General features: G+C 44.7%; 5 non-coding genes across 5 annotated transcripts; 4 read left to right on the plus strand and 1 right to left on the minus strand.

The window, feature by feature from the left end:
- Positions 1 to 1,672: 1,672 nt before the first annotated feature.
- Positions 1,673 to 1,746, plus strand: trnat-ggu (transfer RNA threonine (anticodon GGU)). Its single transcript has one exon. It is a non-coding gene; the product is annotated as a tRNA-Thr (tRNA).
- An 11,862-nt stretch (positions 1,747 to 13,608) lies between these two features.
- trnag-gcc (transfer RNA glycine (anticodon GCC)) lies at positions 13,609 to 13,679 on the plus strand. The gene has a single exon. It is a non-coding gene; the product is annotated as a tRNA-Gly (tRNA).
- A 693-nt stretch (positions 13,680 to 14,372) lies between these two features.
- On the minus strand, positions 14,373 to 14,454 carry trnal-aag (transfer RNA leucine (anticodon AAG)). The gene has a single exon. It is a non-coding gene; the product is annotated as a tRNA-Leu (tRNA).
- Positions 14,455 to 16,161: 1,707 nt separating this feature from the next.
- Positions 16,162 to 16,233, plus strand: trnae-uuc (transfer RNA glutamic acid (anticodon UUC)). Its single transcript has one exon. It is a non-coding gene; the product is annotated as a tRNA-Glu (tRNA).
- Positions 16,234 to 17,226: 993 nt separating this feature from the next.
- On the plus strand, positions 17,227 to 17,299 carry trnav-cac (transfer RNA valine (anticodon CAC)). The gene has a single exon. It is a non-coding gene; the product is annotated as a tRNA-Val (tRNA).
- The last annotated feature ends 5,422 nt before the right edge of the window (positions 17,300 to 22,721 follow it).

Below are 22,721 nucleotides of genomic sequence, written 5' to 3' on the forward strand. Positions count from 1 at the left end.
AAAGGAGGACACTCAAAGGTATGCAGTATATCTCAGCTTATACCTTTCTTTAGAGTCCATGTTGAAAAAGTACAAAGGCTCTTTTCCCGTGAAAGGGCAGAACTCAGAATGACACCTGAACAGACCGGACCACTTGAGAGTTAAGGTGGACAGCGCTTGAGTATTTGCAAATTTCTGTCAGAAGTGGAAACTTACTGAAACCTTGCTGCAGTAACGCTGCTAACTAAGAGGTTGGTGGTTCAAGCCCACCGAGGGACGCTCATTTGAAACATGGGTTTGGCTTTGGACACCCCCCGTGTATGAACATTTTTCCCCATTGGGGAACTGTTTTTGTGTCGGTGCCTGATGCACAGGATTTCCTTTTTTACTAAAGGCACCATTGTCAAGTTTGCATGCTTTGTAGGCACTATGCTTTAGTTGGTCAAATTACATGCCTAGCAAAGAGGGGCTTGTTTGTTTCAAATCCAGCAGTCCTCTACTGGTATTTCCATGACTCTGGTTTTCATACTTTTTATCAGAGGTCATGTTGAAGTGCAAAGACTGTTTTCTGGATGTCAGGTTCAAACTCCTGTGACACTTGTAAAAACACTTAAATACAGAAGAGACAGACAACAAAATTCAAAGTTTCTCGCAGCGAGGAGAGTGAAAACACATACCCAGTGACATGCCGCTCCACTCTGAGTATGCCATTCATGCTCCTCTCTTTTTATTTTCTTTAGGAGGTCCCTAATACATGGTCGTGCAACTCTAAGGGGAGGGGGAAGCAAGCAGTTGCACAAGCTGTACTTGTTGTCTATGTGTGTGTGTGTATGTGAGAATAATTACTTTTTGTGCATGTGTTCTTATCTCTGCACATTTTCCATGCTGAACAGGTACATCTTCAAGGTCACTGCTGGTGTTCCCAGGCACCTGCAAGATTAGTGGTGTTGGGAGTAGCTGGTCAGCGTCTGGGAATGTTCCTGCTTCAAAACACTCAAGACTATTGTATATTGTCTAAGCAAATGGATATAAGTGTGATAACTTAACACTATAATAATTGAATTTACATTTTATTCTAACATTAACTAGCGCTATAATAATTGCATTTACATTTTATTTTAACACTGGAGAAATGCAAGACCCCAGGATGCAATAGGTCTGCTTTGTACACTTTTCAGCAGCGGTCATGTTGAAAAGCACCCCTGGTTTACTGCCCAGGAGCAGCAGCCTCGGCCACTTGAGAATGAATGGTGACGCCACTTCAAGATGCAAGAAGCTATCAGAAGTGGGATTCAAACCCACGACTCATTAGAGATTGCGACCTGAATGCAGCACCTTTGACCACTCGGCCATCCTGACCCCAGCCCTGGCCCAGAGCCCACTTTTTAAAAGGCATTCACACACTCTGTTTTGTTTCCCATGTGGTTGTTATGTTGTTAGTCCAGATTAACAGCCTCATTATCTGTCCCAGTCCTCGTGACCATTTCTAGACCGTCGTGTGACACTTGTGTTGGACTCTTTTGGAGAGCCCTTGCATTCTTCCCAATTGGTAAACCCTTTGTATCGGTGCCAAATATACGGGATTCTCCCCCTGCTGACCGAATGACACATGACAAATGGCGTTGTCTCAACGTTGCAAACAGTTAATGTCTAGAAGAGTAAAGGCAGCATTGCCAGGGTGACTTGCTTGGCTGGTGCTGTGGCTTAGCTGGTCAAAGTGCCTGTCTGGTAAACAGGAGATCCTGAGTTCAAATCCCAGCTGTGCCTGGGTGCCTGGTCTGTGAAACTTTGGCAGCTGAATTCTGACCCATGTACTTCTTTTTGCGACTTGCCCTTCAAAAAAGAGTCAACGGTGCATCCACAGCTGACATGATTGTTGTGGATCCCATTACGCCAGAAGGTGCTTGAATCCAAAGAATATGACATTGTGATGTTTTGTCATTCAGCGCCACTTTGCAGAGGCTCATCCACTTGACAGTTTAATTTTTTCTCCGACAGCGGGTCCCCATGTGGCATTGATGTTTCAGTGGTAGATTTCTCGCTTGCCAGGCGGGAGGCCCAAGTCCGATTCCTGGCCTATCTCAGCTTGTATGTCAGCTCATGTTGAAAAAGTACAAAGGCTCTTTTCCTGCGAAAGGGAAGGACTCAGAATAAGATAAGATAAGATAAGATATGCCTTTATTCGTCCCTCAGTGGGGAAATTTGCATTGCACAGCAGCAAGAGCACAGAATCAGTTAAGCAGTACAAAATATGCAATATAGAAATATAAACAACCCAAGTATTAACAAAATCAACAGTTTTTCCCAGAGTTATTGTCAGGTCCAGGCACCTTGACAATGAGAAGGAAGAAAGAAGGCAGCAGTTTTCAATTTTACTCGCGAGGAGAACGGTTGAGATGTACTCAGACTCGCGTGGAGAAACGGAAGAGATGTACTTGGCATACAATCTCCAACCGCTCTGATTACACTCTCCGTTTTTATTTTCGTGGGGTCTTCCCTAAGTTACAAAGTTCACAATGCAGCCCTAAAGGACAGGGAAGTGGCTGTTGCATTGTGACGTGATCAAGCTTACACAACCTAACAGTTGATGGCATTTAGATGTATGATAAGAATACAATTGGTGGACTTCGTCATGCCTCTGTGTGCCGCTGTGGTCAGATGTTTTCTGTTTCCTCTTCACAATCTTGGGTGTCTTGAAGTCTTCTATGCCACACGGACACTCATCCGAAGGTCAGCAGGATACAGGGCTCATACATACAACATTTAAATGTGTTCACAGTCAAATAAATGATAACTTCAATGAACATTAACCTATCAGTTATATACAATACAGCATGTAGATAATATGAAACGAGATGAGATATACATATGACCAGTCTATACACTGAGATCTTGCTAATGAGTTAATATGAGGCATTGTGGAAATACTTTACATAGAACTTAGTATATTGCATTTAGAGCCCTTAATATTGCACATGGAGGTTGATCAGATATTGCACAGTGACTGGGGTCTGGAGTAACTATACTGACTATAAAAGCAAGTATTACACAGATGTACATAGTGTTGTACAAGTCTATTGGGAGCAGTGCTGGTTGTACAGCCTGACAGCTGCAGGAAGAAAGGACCTGCGATACCGTTCCTTCACACACTTGGGGTGAGCAGTCTATCGCTGAAGGAGCTCTCTAGTGCTGTCAAAGTGTCCTGCAGGGGATGGGAGTCGTTCTCCAACATGGATGATAGCTTAGCCAACATCCTCCTCTCTCCCACCACCTCCACTGGGTCAAGGGGGCAACCCAGGGCAGAGCTGGCCTTCTTGATGATCTTATCCAGTCTCTTCCTCTTTGCAGCTGAAATGCTGCTGCCCCAGCAGACCACTCCCTGGAAAATGGCTGAAGCCACAACAGAGTCATAGAACATCTTGAGGAGTGCCCCTTGCACTCCAAAAGACCTCAGTCTCCTGAGCAGATAGAGTCTGCTCATACCCTTCCTGTAAAGTGCTTCCGTGTGATGAGTCCAGTCCAGTCTATTGTTGAGATGAACACCCAGGTACTTGTAAGATGTCACCATCTCAATGTCCATTCCCTGAATGTTCACTGGTGTTGGAGGAGAGTGGATGCGCCTGCGGAAATCCACCACCAGCTCTCTGGTTTTCCCCGTGTTGATCTGGAGGCAGTTCCGCTGGCACCAATCCACAAAGTCCTGTGTCAGTCCTCTGTACTCCAAGTCGCCCCCATCTGTGATGAGGCCAACAATTGCAGAGTCGTCAGAGAACTTCTGCAGGTGGCCGGTTGGTGTTGTATGAAAAGTCTGCAGTGTAGAGGGTGAAAAGGAACGGAGCCAGGACCGTTCCCTGTGGGGCCCCCGTACTGCAGACAACCGCGTCGGACACACAGTCCCGTGTCCTCACATACTGTGGACGGTTGGTGAGGTAGTCCAGTATCCACGATTTGAGGTACAGGTCCACCCCTGTGTGCTCCAGCTTGTCCCTCAGAAGTGCTGGCTGGATGGTGTTGAACGCACTGGAGAAATCAAATAATAAATACGTTGCTATCGCGATAACATGCGAGAAATCCGGCGGCAGATAGTACGGTCTCATGCTAAAGGGTAACAGTTCAATGTCTTTGCAGCAGAGTTGCTCTTTAATAGTGATGTGCCCAGAGTTACACCACCTATCATTCACAAACACTGCCGGCCCGCCTCCTTTCCTCTTACCGCTCTCCTTTGTCCTGTCCGCCCGCAGTAGTGTGAATCCGTGTAGTGCAGCGATCGTGTCTGGGGTCCGTGTATCCAGCCACGTTTCCGTAAACAACATGACGCTACACTGCCTCTGATGTCGGGTCAGCGCCGCTAGCTTATCCATCTTGTTGGAGAGAGATCTTACGTTCCCCATGATGATGGACGGGAGAACTGGTCTGTATCCCTCCTCTTGTTGTGGCATTGGGCTCCGGCACGGCTTCCCCGTCTTCTCCTCTTTACCTCCCGGGGAACCTCGAGCCTCTTGTGGGGCAGCGCCGCTGTGTTGCGGAGCGCCAACAGCTGGTCCCTACTGTAAACAATAGGGCTTCGGCGCGCGGTCGAAAACATTGTCGAAAAATCATATGAGAAATGCCAGCTCAACACTATCACTATGGTGGACAGTTGAACGGAGCATTTATGAAGCAGTCCCTTTAAGAATAACTTAGAAAAAGAATAAAAAGACAGAATAAAGAAGAAAAAACTCAGCAAAGAGCGAGAGCTGCTGTTGCAGGCTGCCACCAGAGCGGCGCCAGTCATACGTGTGGCTAAAAGTTTGCTAAAAAAATTACAGTCACAGTTTAAAAGGGTAATCGGTCTCCAATTTTTCAGGTTGGTCTTGTCTTTTGTTTTGTAAAGGAGTCTCCCTGTCCCTACTCTAAAACTGTCAGGTAGTCGGCTACTTTGGTCAAATTCATTAAAAACAGCGAGTAAGTCTGGTGCTAACAAGTCCAAAAAAGTTAAATAAAATTTTAAGGGAAGTCCATCCTCCCCGGGGGACTTCCCTTTCTTAAAAGCCCTGATACATTTATTCAACTCTTCCTGTGTTAAAACCATGTTTTCATCCACTGTTTTTTCCATAAAATCTAGTGCTCTTGAGATGCTCTCTGGGTTAGTATTTTTGATTGCATAGAGTTCTTGGTAGAAGCATTCTACTATTTCTTTTATCTCATTTTTTGTCTCCACCATGTGCCCATCTTTATTTTTTAATTAAAAATACCTCCTGCTTTGCTCATAATCTAATCATAATCATAATCTTTTTAAAGAAGTACCGGGTGCATTTTTCTCCTTCTTTGATTTCTTTTTCCTTACTCCTTAGAAGCACCCCTTTACTTTTAATTTCTGCGTAGGCAGCCATTTCATTTTTTACCAGTTTGATTTCTTCATTAAAATTCAGCCCTTTTTGTGTTAAGTTAAAATAACGTAAACTTTTTTTGTAGTCCCAGCATGCATCTTTTTGGGGGAGCTCGAGGGGAAAACTCGAGGCTCCATGAAGCTCAAAATTGAGCTCAGGTGCATCTTTTTTCCACTGATCATCCTTGCGATCTTTCTACAGTTTAATTGGAGTCCACCTGCAGTAAATTCAGTTGATTGGACATGATTTGGAAATATAATAACTGTCTATATAAGGTCCCACAGTTGACTGTGCATGTCAGAGCACAAACACCAAGCATGAAGTCAAAAGAACTGTCTGTAGACCTGCGAGACAGGATTGTCTTGAGGCACAAATCTGGGGAAGGATACAGAAAAATTTCTGCTGCTTTGAAGGTCCCAATGAGCACAGTGGCCTCCATTATTCGTAAATGGAAGACGTTTGGAACCACCAGGACTCTTCCTAGAGCTGGCCGGCCTTCTAAACTGAGCGATCGGGGAAGAAGGGCCTTAGTCGGGGAGGTGACCAAGGCCCCGATGGTCACTCTGTCAGAGCTCCAGCGTTCCTCTGTGGAGAGAGGAGAGCCTTCCAGAAGGACAACCATCTCTGCAGCAATCCACCAATCAGGCCTGTATGGTAGAGTGGCCAGACAAAAGCCACTCCTTAGTAAAAGGAACATGGCAGCCCGTCTGGAATTTGCCAGAAAGCACCTGAATGACTCTCAGACCATGAGAAACAAAATTCTCTGGTCTGATGAGACAAAGATTGAACTCTTTGGTGTGAATGCCAGGCGCCATGTTTGGAGGAAACCAGGCACTGCTCATCACCAAGCCAATACCATCCCTACAGTGAAGCATGGTGGTGGCAGCATCATGCTGTGGGGATGTTTTTCAGCAGCAGGAACTGGCAGACTAGTCAGGATAGAAGGAAAAATGAATGCAGCAATATATAGAGATATCCTGGATGAAAACCTGCTCCAGAGCGCTCTTGACCTCAGTAGACTGGTCATGTACCTTGACCATATAGACCAGGGGTGCTCACACTTTTTCAGCATGCGAGCTACTTTTAAAATGACCGAGTCAAAATGATCTACCCACTACAAAAATGCAAAACGTCTATTTATTTTCAAATGTATTGAGGATTATTTGTACGTACAATGTATGTTGATGTACCTTACATAACCAAATGAGCCAATATTGCAAAACACACATAATTAACTATTAACATTTTTTGTTATTACCTGAGTTTACTTTGATGACTTGAACTGAATTGAATCAGCCAGGGATGCATAGTCCGGACAGTAGCTGCTGATAGCCAGGTTAGCCAGGCAAACGCACTTCGAAAAAGACATTGTGAAAAAAAAGCCCATCTCCCATTCCATATGGAAGTGATATGTTTTTGCCTTTTTACTTGGTCCAGCTACTTCACTCATTTTAGTGACCATAAACTTTAGCGAGGGCTTAAAATCTGACGCAATTCGCCGACTAGCTTAGCACTTTGCATCGTTGTTTACGCATGAGCGGTGACCTAAAGGTCAAAATTCAGTTGTCATCTGACTGGTTGTCCTGTATGTCAATCAAGTAACGGGGCTGGATGATAGGCTGACATCGTAAGTTCTGCTGCACTTAGAGACGTTGTTTGATTTGATTGGTCACCCGAAGGGCAACATTCAGTTGTCATCTGAATGGCTGCCCTGTATATCAATCAAGTGACGGCATTGATGCTAGGATGATATTTTTTTAATGTCACGCCGCGATCGACCAGTACCACCTCCGCGATCGACCGGTAGATCGCGATCGACTTAATGAGCACCCCTGATATAGACAGTAGACATTAGCACACAGCCAAGATCTCAAAAGATTGGCTTCAGAACCACTCTGTGAATGTCCTGGAGTGGCCCAGCCAGAGTCCAGACTTGAATCCGATCGAACATCTCTGGAGAGATCTGAAAATGGCTTCGCACAGACGTCTCCCATCCAACCTGATGGAGTTTGAGACTTATTGCAAAGAAGAATGGGCAAAACTGCCTAAAGATAGGTGTGCTAAACTTGTGGGATCATATTCAAAAAGACTTGAGGCTGTAATTGCTGCCAAAGGTGGATCAACAAAGTATTAAGCAAAGGCTGTGAATACTTATGTAAATGTGATTTTTTTGTTTTCTATTTTTAATAAATTCAAAACATGTCAAAAAAACCTTTGTTCACATTGTCATAATGGAGTATTTTGTGTCGAATTTTGAGGTAAGAGATTAATTTAATTCAGTTTGGAATGAGGCTGTAACATGACAAAATGTAGAAAAAGTGAAGCGCTGTGAATACTTTCCGGATGCACTGTATACTAAGTATGTCATCAGAAATGACGGGTATTTCTTCAACAGAACAAGACCTCTTATTCAAAACATTTATTTGGCATGTTGGAGAGAAAAAAAACTGCAAAGGAGCTGCTGAAACACAGGCAAGGCACTGCTGGGATTTGAACCAAGGATCTTCTGTTTACTAGACAGTCACTTTTTTTTTTTTTTTTATACATAACTAAGGGACCTGGTGTTGCCATCAGAGAATTGATGAAAAGTGGTCCACTAAGCTAAAGTTAATTTCCATTTAAGGACCGAAATAATACTAATTATTTTAAGTCAAAATAGCAACTAAATGCTGATTAATATTTTTCTTGAATATATCCATATTTGGTAAGGTGGGAAAGGTGTGAGCTGGCAGCGAGTTCCATAGACGGCATGCCCTTGGTACGTAAGAGGATTGGTGAAGATGTGTGCGAGACCTGGGGATAGTTACACAGTATGGATGTGCAGTAGAGGAGGATCTTGTTGTCCTCAAACTAGCAAACGCCGGGGGGATGATCGAACCAATTTCCAACGATGGCTTGAAGAAGAAATGTCTGTAAAATGTGCAGAGAGTAGCAACATCTCTTCTAAGCTCCAAGGGGTAAATACCAGCATTGGTTGGGTCTTCAATGTTCAGAAGACGCAAGGCACTTTGACCAACAGTGCTGGTGAAGGAGTGTCTTCGGTGTTTGGCGAACCACTTCATGATGGAAACCACACGAGTGGCCAGGCTTTCAACAGGATGAACTGCTGTTGAATAGTGCAAAAAGAGAGCTCAGCTTCAGGTTTGCCCCCCTCGATTTACTGATGCTTGGAAAGGCCTATTTTTTTAAAATATCCATAAAACTGTTTTTAAATTACTGGCATGGTTGCCTATATCTATACATTTGGTCATATGTTGTGTCTATATAAATTAAATTATATGTAAAAAAAAATCACATTATGTGAAACTCTTACACTTGTTAACCGAATGTGATTGCCCTTCGACAGGTGATATTCATCAAAACAGGTTGCCCCCTAAGTCCTCGGATTGGTTGACTGCACCCATCGGGGACATATCTATATATATGTGTGTAGGGCAGAGATGTGATTTAATATGCCTGATGAAGGTCAAACGGACCGAAACGTTACCTGAATAAACTGAGGAATAAGAGTGACACATTGTGCGGGAACCTTCTTTTGAACACAGGCCTGATGAAATCATGGGACCGGCAATCGAACCCGGGCCGCGGCAGTGAGAGCACCGAATCCTAGCCACTACATCACCAGGGACTGCTTTATGTCTGCACCCAAAATAGTTCTGAGACTGGACCTTCTCTGCCAACAGTGCAACGGCAGCGGAATTGGCTCAAATGGTAGAGCACTTACTTAGCATGTGATAGGTAGCGGGATCAATGCCCGCATTCTCCAGAAACTCCTTCATTGTTTGTGATTAAATGTTCCCAAGTACCAAACACTAATCTGGGCCCCGATAACGATATCTATGCCAAATACAGCCATGGGTATCACCCTAAACCAAGTCCTAACTGCATTCTCCTTTCAAGTGTCTTGTCTTGTTGTGTGATCAAAGCCCGCAGTTTGTCACCTTGATTTATTGTAAAAGAAGGAGTTGAAAGACCATGTTGACCAATCTGCCCCCATTTTGGACACATCGTCGTCTTTCATTGTTTGGCAACTGCTTTGTGACTTCGCCAGTCCCCTTAAAAGCCCCTCTTCTTAGGATTCCATAGTGTAGTGGTTTGGACAATTGTCCAAATTGACAAATATTTCTCCTTTGTAGGGAAAATTGTTCCAGAAATAATGGGCTTTTCTTCAACAAAACAAGAAATCACAATCTGAATTTTTTTGTGGGTTTTTTTAGTGTTCCAGTGGAATTGGCGCCAACCAATATTTTTGGGTACAATCCAGGGGTCTTTTGCTCTCACAGAAATGGCTCTGTTCTTTTTCAACATGAGTTGAGATGAAATGTATTAAAATAGACAGACTGCATTGGTGACTCAATCAGAATTTCTCAGTTTGCCAATTTCAGACTGCGTGACAAAGAATCAAGTCAAACTCCATCGACAGGGAAGCCGAGGTCCTTCAAGTAAATGGCTTGTCCTTCGAGCCGGACTTGAACCACTACAGTCCTCTGTTCTGCCAACTGAGCCATGGAAGGTCCTGTTGTTTTTGGGGGCGAGTGACTACGGCCAGTTAAAAGCCAGGCTCCTCCTGTCGTTTCCACAATGTACCAAGAGATTGTCCTGTTGCCCTTGTATTTTGAGGGCAAAAGGGAGGCGTTTGCAAGTGGACACTCAGATCAGAAGTCTAATGTTCAGGTGATTTCAGGCAATTTCGGGACCTGGGCTTCTTCATCTCTGTCCATGGCAAGGTCAAGTACAGTATGCCAGAAGATTTCTGCTCCCTCATCCTCAACACCGAGAAGGCCAAGGAGATGACCGTGCACACAAGGAATAACTTGTTTAAGTAAACCTTTTTGACCAAGCACCTTTGTGGTCTTCCAGGACTGTGGATAAACACCATTCTCAATGATTAAATTGAAGATATGGCATATCGGTTCCTGAATCAACTTTGCTGCTGCCCTCAGTAACCTACCATCCAAATTATCAATACCACATGGCTTATCGCTTTTAATGGAATGCAACACTTTTCCTACCTCATCTACACTTATCCTCTTGAATTGAAAACTACACAGTTTATCCGACATAATATTGTTCTTTATAATAGAATTTGGCAGTCTACCATCAACATCTATCATCTGATCTCTAATCAAATTTACTTTATTAATAAAAAAAATATTGGTGCTCTCACCGACATTTGGAGAGGTTTTCAGTGGAGATAGGATTTGTCTTGGTCCTCGGTCGAATGGTTAGGGTCATCTTTCAGCGCTATCCCCGAACTGCTTTCATCTTGCAGCAACTGATGACAGAAATACAAATAAAACATGTCAATAGATGAAGGACTCGAGTTTCTCGTGGGTACTACACAACAAGACAAGGTGCTAGACTGGAGAAGGCAGTTAGGACTGGGTTTAGGGTTAGCCCTAAGGCTGTATTTGGCATAAAAATCGGGATTGGGGCTCAGATTAGTGTTTGGTACTTGGGAACAATAAATCAAGGACTGGGTTTCTTCACTATTCAATGACAAGAAACTCGTCGAGAGAACACGGCCAGCATTAGGTTTGAGGTATTTGTCTGACACTGAGGGATCCATCCTGGACTCATTTCCGATTCCAACATCTCTTCTACAAAAAAACAAATGATTTCTTGGAGAATGTGGGCATCGATACCGCTACCTCTCGCATGCAAGGCGAGTGCTCTACCATTTGAGCGACTTCCCCTGCTGTCACTTCATTGGCAGAGAAAGTTCAGTCTCATAATTATTTTGGGTCTTTTGCTGGAGTACGTCAAAGCGACACTGTCTCTGCCTCTCTGAGTGCAGACATAAAGCAGTTCCTGGTGGTCTAGTAGCTAACATTTGGTGCTCTTGCCGCCGCGGCCTGTATTAAATTCCCAGTCAGGGAATTGACATTTGGATAGGTTTTGACTGGAGATAGGATTTGTCTTCTGCCTCGGTCGAATGGTTGGTGTCATCTTGAAGCGCTCTCTGCGAACTGCTGTCATCCTGAAGTGACTGACAACAGGAATACAAAGAAAACATCAATACATGATAGACTCAAGTTTCTTGTGAGTACGACACAATACGACAAGGTACTCGACTGAGAATGCTGTCGGGACTGGGTTTAGGGTCAGCCCTCACATTTGTCGGATGCTAAGGAATAGATCCTGGACTCATTTCCGATCCCCACATCTCTGTGCCGGGGCTTTTAACAGAATGGTGAAATAATGCCAGTGAGCAGCCAGAAGCGAGAATTATTCCTTGTGTGCATTGCCATCTCCTTGGTCTTCTCTGTGTTGAGGATTAGCTTGTAGTTTGACACCACACAATGACACCACAGCGGCCACCTCCTACCTAGAAGCCCCTTTGTGCAGGCCAGCGCCAGTTTGGCGTCGTCTGGGAAATATGAACTACTGGTATTTGTCGAATCCGGAGACAGTTGCTCAGGTAGGATCCTACAAAGACGTCAAGAATCTAACAATCCGCTGTTAGGCACACTGCTGACACTTTGGACACCCTTCTCCGAAGTGATGCTACTTCTCTCTCATGCACAGACTCTCTAGGTTAGTACCCACCAACATGGAGGAATATATGAGGGGTTGAGAGCATAGCAGAAATTTTTGAATCCTCTGTCTTCCACAATTTTAAATAGCTGGAAGTTGATGGCTATCATCTTTGCCTGCTCATCTATCTTCCCCTGTCTCAAAGGGGTCAAGACAGGAGCTGTAAAGTACTGACTGAGAGATGTCTGCTTTGTTTTTGTGGCAGCAGCAGGTGCTTGGTCAGGCAAAGATAGGGGCCCAGTGGTATCAGAGGCTGCTGTAGCTGTAGCTGTGGCTAGAGTGATAGTAGCACTGGTATGACGTCTAGCACTACCTGATGTGGAGGCAGAAGAGGCACTGGTATTTTCTGAGACTTTGTTGTCCCTATTATCTGAGTCATCTGGCTCTCTTCTCACCTCTGCCACTTTTACTGTTGGATATTGAGTTTTCAGGGGTTTGTGCAAATTATTTGTGAAGCCTGACTTAAAATTCCCAGCTGCGACTCAGTTCTCATCGTTGATGTTAACGAGCCGTTCAAAAGAACCAGTTCGTTCATGAACGTCACAACACTAGTCCAGTGCTAGTGCTAAGCGTCTGGTCCTGAAGTACACACTGTCTGGGTTGATAGAACTTCACTGATCCTGCTGTTTTGAGAATTGTGTTTAAAAAAAGATAAGGTCGGGCTCCTCCAGGAATTGAACCTCAGACCTCTTACACCTGAAGCAAGAATCATGCGCCTCAACCAACTAGCCACAGCATACAAGTACCTGTGGTTTATATTTTCTTTCCTGCACAAGGGTCTTCCAGGTGTCATGTGGTTGTGCAAACAACAAGCTCATCCTCAACACAGAGAAGACCAAGGAGATGACAGTGCACACAAAGAATAAATCTCACTTCTGGCTGCTCAGACTGGCATTATCTCGCCAACTTTGTTAACAGCTCAGCACTTCATGTGATTTCCATCGCGTAGTTGTTATCATGTGCCCCTAACCCGTGGAAGGTCACCGGGTGGAAACAAGGTCTCTTCTTCCATTTTGTATTGTCATAATTAAGCAGGGTGACATGGCAGTCATAACAGAGGATGGTTTCGATCGATCGGTCTAAAGTGCCAGATTTTGCTCAGGAGGCACTGGTTGAAATCCCACAGCTGGCATTTTCCTGGTAAGGTCCTTCATCCACGACTGTGACATATTCTCTGCCAACACTGCAACAACAGGGGAATTAGCTCAAATGGAGTGCTCGCTTTACATTTCTCCAAGAAATCCTTTGTTTTTTGTAGAAGAGATGTTGGGATCGGAAATGAGTCCAGATATATCCCTCAGTGACAAATACCACAAACCAAATCCCGGCTGCGTTCTGTAGACTAGTCTCTTGTCAGGAAATGACACCTGAAAAAAGTAACAGACCCGACCACCTGAGAGTTAAGGTGGACAGCACTTGAGTATTTGCAAATTTCTGTCAGAAGTAGAAACTTACTGAAACCTTGCTGCAGTACGCTGTTATAGTCTCTGTGGCACAATTGGTCAAAGCGTCCGGTTGTTAACTGAGAGGTTGGTGGTTCGAGCCCACCCAGGCTTGATCACTTCAAAAACGAGTCGACGGTGCATCCGCAGCTGACATGATTGTGCCAGAAGGTGCTTGATTCCGGAGTATGACATTGTGATGTTTTGTCGTTCAGCGCCACTTTGCAGAGGCTCATCCACTTGACAGTTTATTTTTTTCTCCGACAGTGTGTCCCCACATGGCATTGGTGGTTCAGTGGTAGAATTCTCGCTTGCCAAGCGGGAGGCCCGGGTCCGATTCCCGGCCAATGCAGTATATCTCAACTTATACCTTTCTTTAGAGCTCATGTTGAAAAAGTACAAAGGCTCTTTTCCTGCGAAAGGGCAAAACTCAGAATGACACCTGAAAAGTAACAGACTGGACCAACTGAGAGTTAAGGTGGACAGCACTTGAGTACTGCACATTTCTGTCAGAACTGGAAGCTTACTGAAAACTTGTTGCAGTAACGCTGACGTAGTCTTTGTCGCACAATTGGTCAGCACATTTGGCTGTTAACTGAGAGGTTGGTGGTTTGAGCCTACCCAGGGACTCTCAATTTACACGTGTTTGACTTTGAGCTCCCTCCTTTGAATTACCATTTTCCCCAACTGTTTTTGTGTCGGTGCCTGATGCACAGGATTTCCTTTTTTACTAAAGGCACCATTTGCCAAGTTTGCATGTTTTGCAGGTACTATGTAATAGGCACTATGTAATTTGGTCAAATTATATGCCAAGCAAAGAGGGGGTCCTTGGTTCCAATTCCAGCAGTCCTCTACTGTTATTTCCATGACTTTGATTTTCATACTTTTTATCAGAGGTCATGTTGAAGTACAAAGACTGTTTTCTGGAGAAACGCAAGACCCCAGGAGGCAATAGGTCTGCTTTGTACACTTTTCAGCAGCGGTCATGTTAAAAAGCACCCTTGGTTGACTTTTAGTGGTGATGCCACTTCAAGATGCAAGAAGCAGTCAGAAGTGGGATTCAAACCCATGCCTCTTTAGAGACTGCAACCTTAATGCAGCACCTTCGACCGCTCGGCCATCCTGACCCTCCAGAGTCCACTTTTTAAGCCTAGTTATTTGTCCCAGTCCCAGTGACCATTTCTAGACCCTCGTGTGACACTTGTGTTAGACTCTTTTGGAGAGCCCTTGCATTCTTCCCTCTGCTTCCCCCTGCTGACCGAATGACACACGACAAATGGCATTGTCTCAGTTGGAGCAGTTAATGTCTAGAAGATTAAAGGAAGCATTGGCAGGGTGACTTGCTCAGCTGGCACTGTAGCTTAGCTGGTCAAAGTGCCTGTGTTGTAAGCAGGAAATCCTGGCTTCAAATCCCAGCAGTGCCTGGCTGCTTGGTCTGTGAAACTTTGGCAGCTGATTTCCGACCCCCGTACCTCTTTTCGTCACTTGCCCTTCAAAAACGAGTCAACGGTGCATCCACAGCTGACATGATTGTTGTGGATCCCATTACGCCAGAAGGTGCTTGAATCCAAAGAGTATGACATTGTGATGTTTTGTCATTCAGCGCCACTTTGCAGAGGCTCATCCACTTGACAGTTTAATTTTTCCTCCGACAGTATGTCCCCATGTGGCATTGGTGGTTCAGTGGTAGAATTCTTGCTTGCCAAGCAGGGGCCACCCATGTGTTATGGTATCTCAACAACTAGTTATGGAACCATCCTTGTTTGTTGAAAGCAATTTAAACACTAAACAGAACATTTGACAGACAAAATATTTTTCAAGTAATTGTGCTGTTTCACTTTTACTGTAGTTTACCGTGTTTTTGTCCGTCTCGTTGCTCACTCGCTCGGAAAAAGCAATCGTGCTATTCATTACCGGAAGTTCAGGATGGATGGAGGACAGAAGCGGCCACAGCGCCACTCCTGGACAAATGTATATTACATTCATAATGGGCTTTCGCTATAAAGTGCAAAGACCGTTTTCGGGACCAACACATGACCTCTGAATTCGATCAGAAACGTCACACCTCTCCACCTGAGACTTGATTATCTCCAAAATTCTGTCAAAAGTGGCATCTCAATGAGACGCAGTCGAACGCTCGGCCGTACTCACTTGCCCCAATTCGGCAAGACCTTTGATAGCTCAGTTGGAAGAGCGAAGGACTGTAGTGGTTTAAGCTGTCATCCTTAGGGCACTGGTTCAAGTCAAGCTGTTTGCTTATGTTATGTCTGTCCGGAAAGAATGGCAATATCGTCTTGTCTGAAGGACCTCCGCTTCCCTGTCGATGGACTTGATTCTTGCAGTCATGCAGTCTGAAATAAGCAAACTGAGAAATTCTGATTTAGTGACCAATGCAGTCTGTCTATTTTAATACATTTCGTCTCAACTTATGGAAGGACAGGACTAAGGACTAACTACGACCGCTGCAGGGTCGATGTGGTTGGCAAAAGGGGATTTCAGAACAGGCTTGTGAACAATGACCATATTTTATCAACCAGTGAACTCCTCAGTCTTCACTACCTCAAAGGTCCAGGCCAGCGCCAGTGCGGCTTTGTCCAGGTACCTGGACCACAGGTTTTTGCCCAAACATGGGCTTGTTGGTCTAGTGGTATGATTCTTGCTTTAGGGTGTGAGAGGTCCTCAGTTCAATTCCCGGACAAGCCCTCCCTGCCCTTTGACCTTATTACTTTTTTCCCTACACAATTCCCAAAACAACAGGATCAGTGGAGTTCTATCAACGCTAATGTAATCGGACAGGGTGCACTTCAGGACCCGACGATGTCGAGACTCTTGCAGGTTCCATGGTGTAAAGGTTAGCACCCTGGACTTTCAATCCAGTGATCCAAGTTCAAGTCTTGGTGGAACCAACTGGCCCTACAGCAACTAAATGTTTGGACTGTGTCTTCTTTTACCAGTTAGTGTATGATTACTTATTTACTTGTTGATTTGAGTTCAAATACAAATCTGAGGTAACCGTGGATCAGTATGAGTTCCCCAAATGACTCGAACATCGGTGACAGCTGATGTCAAGGATCAGCTGGCAACATGTGCATGTGAGGAAGACACTTGGTTTTTGTGCGGGGATACACACTTCTTTCGAGTTCCAGTTAAAAGCCAGGAACGTCACTAGTTTCCATAAAGTACCAAGGGATTGTCCTGTTGCCCTTGTAACACACACTCTACACACTAACCACTACATGACGGAAACCCGGGGAATGGGCTTTTAAGAGGACTGGCGAAGTCACAAAGCAGTTGCCAAACAACGAAAGTCCAAGTCCAAAGTGGGGGCAGATTGACAATTGTCCAAATTGACAAAGATTTCTACTTTGTAGGGAACATTAGAGTTTATATAACATGTTCCAGAAAAAATGGGCTTTTCTTGAACAAAACAAAAAATCACAATTGCAAAGGAGGCCTGAGCCAACCTCAGGCTCAGCTTGATGTCTCGGTGGACTCAACTTGTGCCCATGTCGTCAAGGTTGGCTGGTAGATATGAGATAAGATAAGATATAGAGGTCCCTGGTTCAATCCCTGGTTTCAGTACAGTCAATGTTTACATTGTGACTTGGCAAATAGTTTAGAAAGGCTTATTGGCTGGCTGAAAGGACCTTAACTTCAAAAGTCTACCCATCCAGACAACGTCATACCATTAACTCCAAGGACACAAATTGAGTCCAGTGAGACATCAAGATGAGCCCGACGGTGGCTCAGGTGTTTCTTTCACAACTAGCTTTTCTTTCACAACTGTGATTTCTTGTTTTGGTGAAAGAAATCTTTGTCAATATGGACAATTGTCAATCTGACCCCACTTTGGACACATCATCGTGTTTCATTGTTCCCCTTGAAGCCCCTTCCTTCAGGTTTCCATAGTGTAGTGGTTATCCCGTTTGCCTCACACGCAAAAGGTCCCCAGTTTGAAACTGGGTGGAAACATGGCCTATCAATTCCTTCATTTACAAAATATTCAAGGTGAAAAATGGGAACAAGGATATGGGTTTGATATCTGAAGGTGTGTACACGAGCATCTGTCCTCAGTTTGGACACAGTCCATATTTCGCAGATGACTGATCGGGTGCATTTGCCTTGAAACATCAGTAAATTAGCTAAAATACTAAAATGCTAACAAACTATCATGCAAGCACCTAGTAAGATAGCCTCAACTCCCAAAAGTGTTAAGGCAGTCCCATAGTGTCCCCACATCATGCCATGTATGTATTTGCTTTTGGACATCAGTCAATTAGCTAAAATGTTCATATGCTGAGAGTTAGCTTGGTAGCATCTTGGTAGCTAGAGCGCCTCAAGTTTAGAAAGTGCCGCAGATAGCGCTTCAAGATGACCCCGACCATTCGACCAAGGCCCAAGACAAATCCTATCTCCAGTCAAAACCTACCCAGATGTCAATTCCCTGCCCCGGGAATCTAACCCGGGCCGCAGGGCTGAGAGCACTGAATCGGAGCCACTAGACCACCAGGGACTGCTTTATGGCAGGACTCTGAAAGGCAGAGACAGTGTCCCTTTGACATACCAAAGGAACCAAAATCGTTCTGAGACTGGACCAGTTCAGTAGAGTGAATCTGATGGACAATCCTCCTGAGGTTTTTCAGCAGGAAGCTTAAGATAGACCTGCTGCGCCAGGGAAAAAACCTGAAGGGAACAAAGGTATACCTGAATGAGCACCTGACACAAAAGAATGGTGAGATTGCATTTGATTGAATTTGTCTTTGTGTTGGGGAAGAGATCCTACCCCCACCGGAGGAGTTCAAGGTACCTTGGCATCTTGTTCTTGGCATCTAATATGACAATTTACCAGTTGATCAACATTTCTACCCTCGCCTATGGTCATGACCTTTGAGTCAGCACAGAAAGGATAAGATAGTGGGTAAAAGCAGCTGAAATGACTTTGTTTTGCCGTGCGGCTGGACTTTCTCTTAGACATAGGGGGAGAAGCTGTGTCATCCGGGAGGAAATTGGACGTCAGTGTGAAGAATGTAGAAAGTCTGTGAGGATTAGTATATGGCAGCTCAAAATGGGCGCATTGGGGAATTAGCTCAAATGGTAGAGCACTTGCTTAGCATGTCAGAGGGAACGGGATTGATGCCAACATTCTCCAAAAGGGCGTTATGGCCTTTTTTCTGCCAACAAAAGCGTTCTGGATCTCCGACATTGTACCTCATACTTTGATTTAGTACATGCTAATGATGTTTCCCAAAAACACAGGTGGTGTCAAAACTGGTGCATTTGTATAGCACAACTCAAGTCTGATGATGATGGGATTCAAACCCATGCATACAGAACACAATGGATTAGCAGTCCATCACCTTAGCCATCTGACTGCGGATCAGGAGATTCTAGTTTCAACTCCTTGTTAGCTTGCAAACCTTTTCAATTAACCTGACTCTAAAATTCATGTTTCACTCGCAGACGAATTGGAAGCAACTGGGAGCCGCAATCAGCACCTCCAAGTAAGAGTTTTTGATTCTTGCCTGGAAAAGGACAACTCTGCTCTTCATGAGGTGTATTGCACCAGCCTACAGACATCCTGTACACTACCATCTCACCCTGCTTATTTATAACAGTAGGAAAGAGAATTATTCCCTATGTGCATGTGCTTGGTCTTCTCTGTGTTGAGGATGAGGTTGTTGTTTGCACACAATGACACCACAGCGGCCACTTCCTATCCAGAAGCGCCTTTGTGCAGGCCAGCACAAGTGTGGCGTCATCTGGGAAATATGGACCACAGGTATTTGTCCTGTTGCAACTGAATTAAGAATCAATGCCAGAAACCGGCACATGATTTCAGACAATGCTTTGATGCAGACTGGCCATGATGCCTCTGAAGTTCACCAAAGCAGACCTGACTTAAGGTGACTACACTTCCAAAGTTCTCAGCGATGATTGACCGTCTCGCTCCTTCTGTTGAAAATGGATGGATTTCACTGGTTGAAGTCTCCAGCTCAGCGTTCAATCCCACCCTCGGCCATCTCTGTGTGGAGTTTGCATGTTCTCCCCGTGCATGCGTGGGTTTTCTCCGGGTACTCCGGTTTCCTCCCACATTCCAAAAACATGCTAGGTTAATTGGCCACTCCAAATTGTCCATAGGTATGAATGTGAGTATGAATGATTGTTTGTCTATATGTGCCCTGTGATTGGCTGGCCACCAGTCCAGGGTGTACCCCGCCTCTGGCCCGAAGACAGCTGGGATAGGCTCCAGCACCAGCACCCCCCGCGACCCTCAAGCGGTAGAAAATGAATGAATGAATGAAGTCTCCAGCTACCATTAAAACGGTCACGGGCCACAAGCCTATTCTGAATGCCCTTTTGGCCAATCGACACCACATCAACACAGCAGCAGTCCTCATTAGCGTAGTGGACAGTATCTCCGCCTGCCACGTGGAGGGCTGGAGTTCAATTCCCCGATGGGGAGTTCCTGTTTTGTATGTCACAATGAACCTTGAGCATGGTTGCGGTTGCAACAACCAGTCAGGGAAAACAAACCCTTCTCACGAGAACAAGACTTCTCTTAATCTTCTTCTCGAAGTGCTCAGCTGTTTTGTACAATCTGACAGGCTTTGGCTGCCAAATCATTGCAGTCGTGGATAATGGACCTGACCAGGAAAATGCCAGCTGTGGGATTTCAACCAGTGCATCCTGAGCAAGAGGAGCCTTAATCTGGCGCTTTAGACCACTCATCCACACAACCTAAAACAGTGCCCTGATCAGGATAAAACTGTGACCTTGTGAGGCTTGCTGACAACGGAGGACACTGAAATTGAGCCGCACAAAGCAGGGCACCTGCACAGGTGTCAGCAGAGGAAGCGCGCTGGGCCCATAACCCAGAGGTTGATGGATCGAAACCATCCTCTGCTATGGCTGCTCTGTTTACGTTTCCTTTGACAAGGTTACAGATGTATTGTCTTTGTTCATTTTCAAAATCCAAATTTTAACCCCTGTATTTATGACAGATGTAACAACAATCAGGAGGTAGACTGGGGTTCGATTGGCTGACTTGGAATTGTTTTTATGTGTTCAACATAAAAACCAGCACTCAGCATGTTCAACTTTGATATCTGCCCACAGAAGACTGTGTTTGGACTGTGTCTTCCTTAAGTAGGAGTATGATTATTAATTTATTTGTAGATTTGAGTTCAAATACAAATCAGTGGTAACCATGGATCAGAATGAGTTCCCAAAACGAGGCAAATGTCTGTGACAGCTTATTTCAAAGATCAGCTGGCAAAATGTGCATGTGAGGAAGGCACCTGGTTTATGTGCGGGGTTACGCAAGTCTTTCTAGTTCCAGTTAAAAGCCAGGCACCTGACGTAGTTTCCATAAAGTACCAAGGGATTTTGAGAGCAAAAGGAGGCGTTTGCAAGTGGACCTCAGACCCTGACACTGGTCACCTGAACAGGGACCTGAATCCCGGACACTCAGATCAAAAGTCCAATGTTCAGGTGACTGGCTCAACCTTTGTCTTGTCTGACCGTGAACTCTTTTGTCCAGAAGATATTTGGCTAATGTCATCTGTTTTCTTAAACCTGCAAATGTCCAAATACACAAGGCCTTTGTAGAGAGCATTGTAGTACATATGACATGTATACTACATATGACATCAGAAATGATGGGTATTTCTTCAACAGAACAACCTCTGATTCAAAACATTCATTTGAAATGTTGGAGAGAAAAAGTAACATCTAAGGAGGCACTGAAACACAGGAGAGGCACAGCTGGTATTTGAACCCAGCAGCTCCTGTTTACTAGACAGGCACTTTGACCAACTAAGCCACAGCGCCGGTGAAGGACTAGCTTCAGTGACAGATTGACAAGGTAGTTGCCAAACAATGAAACAAGACGATGTGTCCAAAGTGGATTTTCCAACTTGACAAAGATGTGTCCTTTGGAGGGAGAATTGTAGTTCATATCACATGTTCCAGAAATAATGGGCTTTTCATCAACAAAACACAAAATCACAATCACGGCTTGAAAGGTTTAAAAGCCAGCTGTGAAAGAAACACCCTAGCCACCCTCGGGCTCACCTTGATGTCTCGGTGGACTCAACTTGTGCCCTTGATGTCAATGGTTTGGCTTGTAACCTCCTCTAACGTTTGGCTGGCCTTAAGTAGAATGAAGTTAAGGTGCTTTGCGCCAGCCAATAAGCCTTTTCAAACTATTTGCCAAATCACAATGTCAACAGTGATTGTGCTGAAACCTGGGATTGAATCAGGGACCTTTAGATCCCTGGGTAGGTGGGGGTAGGGTGAAGCTGTGTCTGTGCCACACACTATGTTGCTGTGTACTGGGTCCAGTGTGTTCTCATCTTGGGTTGGAATGTCCCCATGCGGGTAACGGATGGGGAATACAGTCTGTTGATGAGGACAAGCGTCCTGTTTTGTATGTCACGTTGAATGTAATATACTTTTGTCCAGGAGTGGCGCTGTGGCCGCTTCTGTCCTCCATCCATCCTGAACTTCCGGTAATAAATAGCACAATTGCTTTTTCTGAGCGAGTGAGTGCTGAGACGAACAAAAATACGGTAAACTACAGTAAAAGTAAAACTGCATAATTACTTGAAAAATATTTTGCCTGTGAAATGTTGTGTTTAGTGTTTAAATTGCTTTCATGTTTTTACGTTGGTGTTTGTGGTGTGGCGGTGCCACTTCCGTTATTGTTCGCTATTTACGACCGCCACAGTATACTTATAACACGTAGTATACCTTTTATATGCATTAGCGACAGTTATTTATATGTTATAGTTATTCATGTAAGAGTATAAGAAGATATCATCTCTTAAATTAAACTCTTATGAGCTATTTTAAAGCGAACAAACAAGGATGGTTCCATGACTGTAGTTGTTGAGATACCAAAACACTCAGGTGGCCTCTGCCTGGCAAGCAAGAATTCTACCACTGAACCACCAATGCCACATGGGGACACACTGTCGGAGAAAAAATTAAACTGTCAAGTGGATGAGCCTCTGCAAAGTGGCGCTGAATGACAAAACATCACAAAGTCATACTCTTTGGATTCAAGCACCTTCTGGCGTAACGGGATCCACAACAATCATGTCAGCTGTGGATGCACCGTCGACTCGTTTTTGAAGGGCAAGTGACGAAAAGAGGTACGTGGGTGGGAAATCAGCTGCCAAAGTTTCACAGACCAAGCAGCCAGGCACTGCTGGGATTTGAAGCCAGGATTTCCTGCTTACAACACAGGCACTTTGACCAGCTAAGCTACAGTGCCAGCTGAGCAAGTCACCCTGCCAATGCTTCCTTTAATCTTCTAGACATTAACTGCTCCAACATTGAGACAACGCCATTTGTCGTGTGTCATTTGGTCAGCAGGGAGAAGCAGAGGGAA

This window comes from Doryrhamphus excisus, linkage group LG1 (genome assembly GCF_037039965.1).
Source record: "Doryrhamphus excisus strain RoL-2023G ecotype Guam linkage group LG1, RoL_Dexc_Guam_v1.1, whole genome shotgun sequence".
NCBI classification, from domain to species: domain Eukaryota; kingdom Metazoa; phylum Chordata; class Actinopteri; order Syngnathiformes; family Syngnathidae; genus Doryrhamphus; species Doryrhamphus excisus.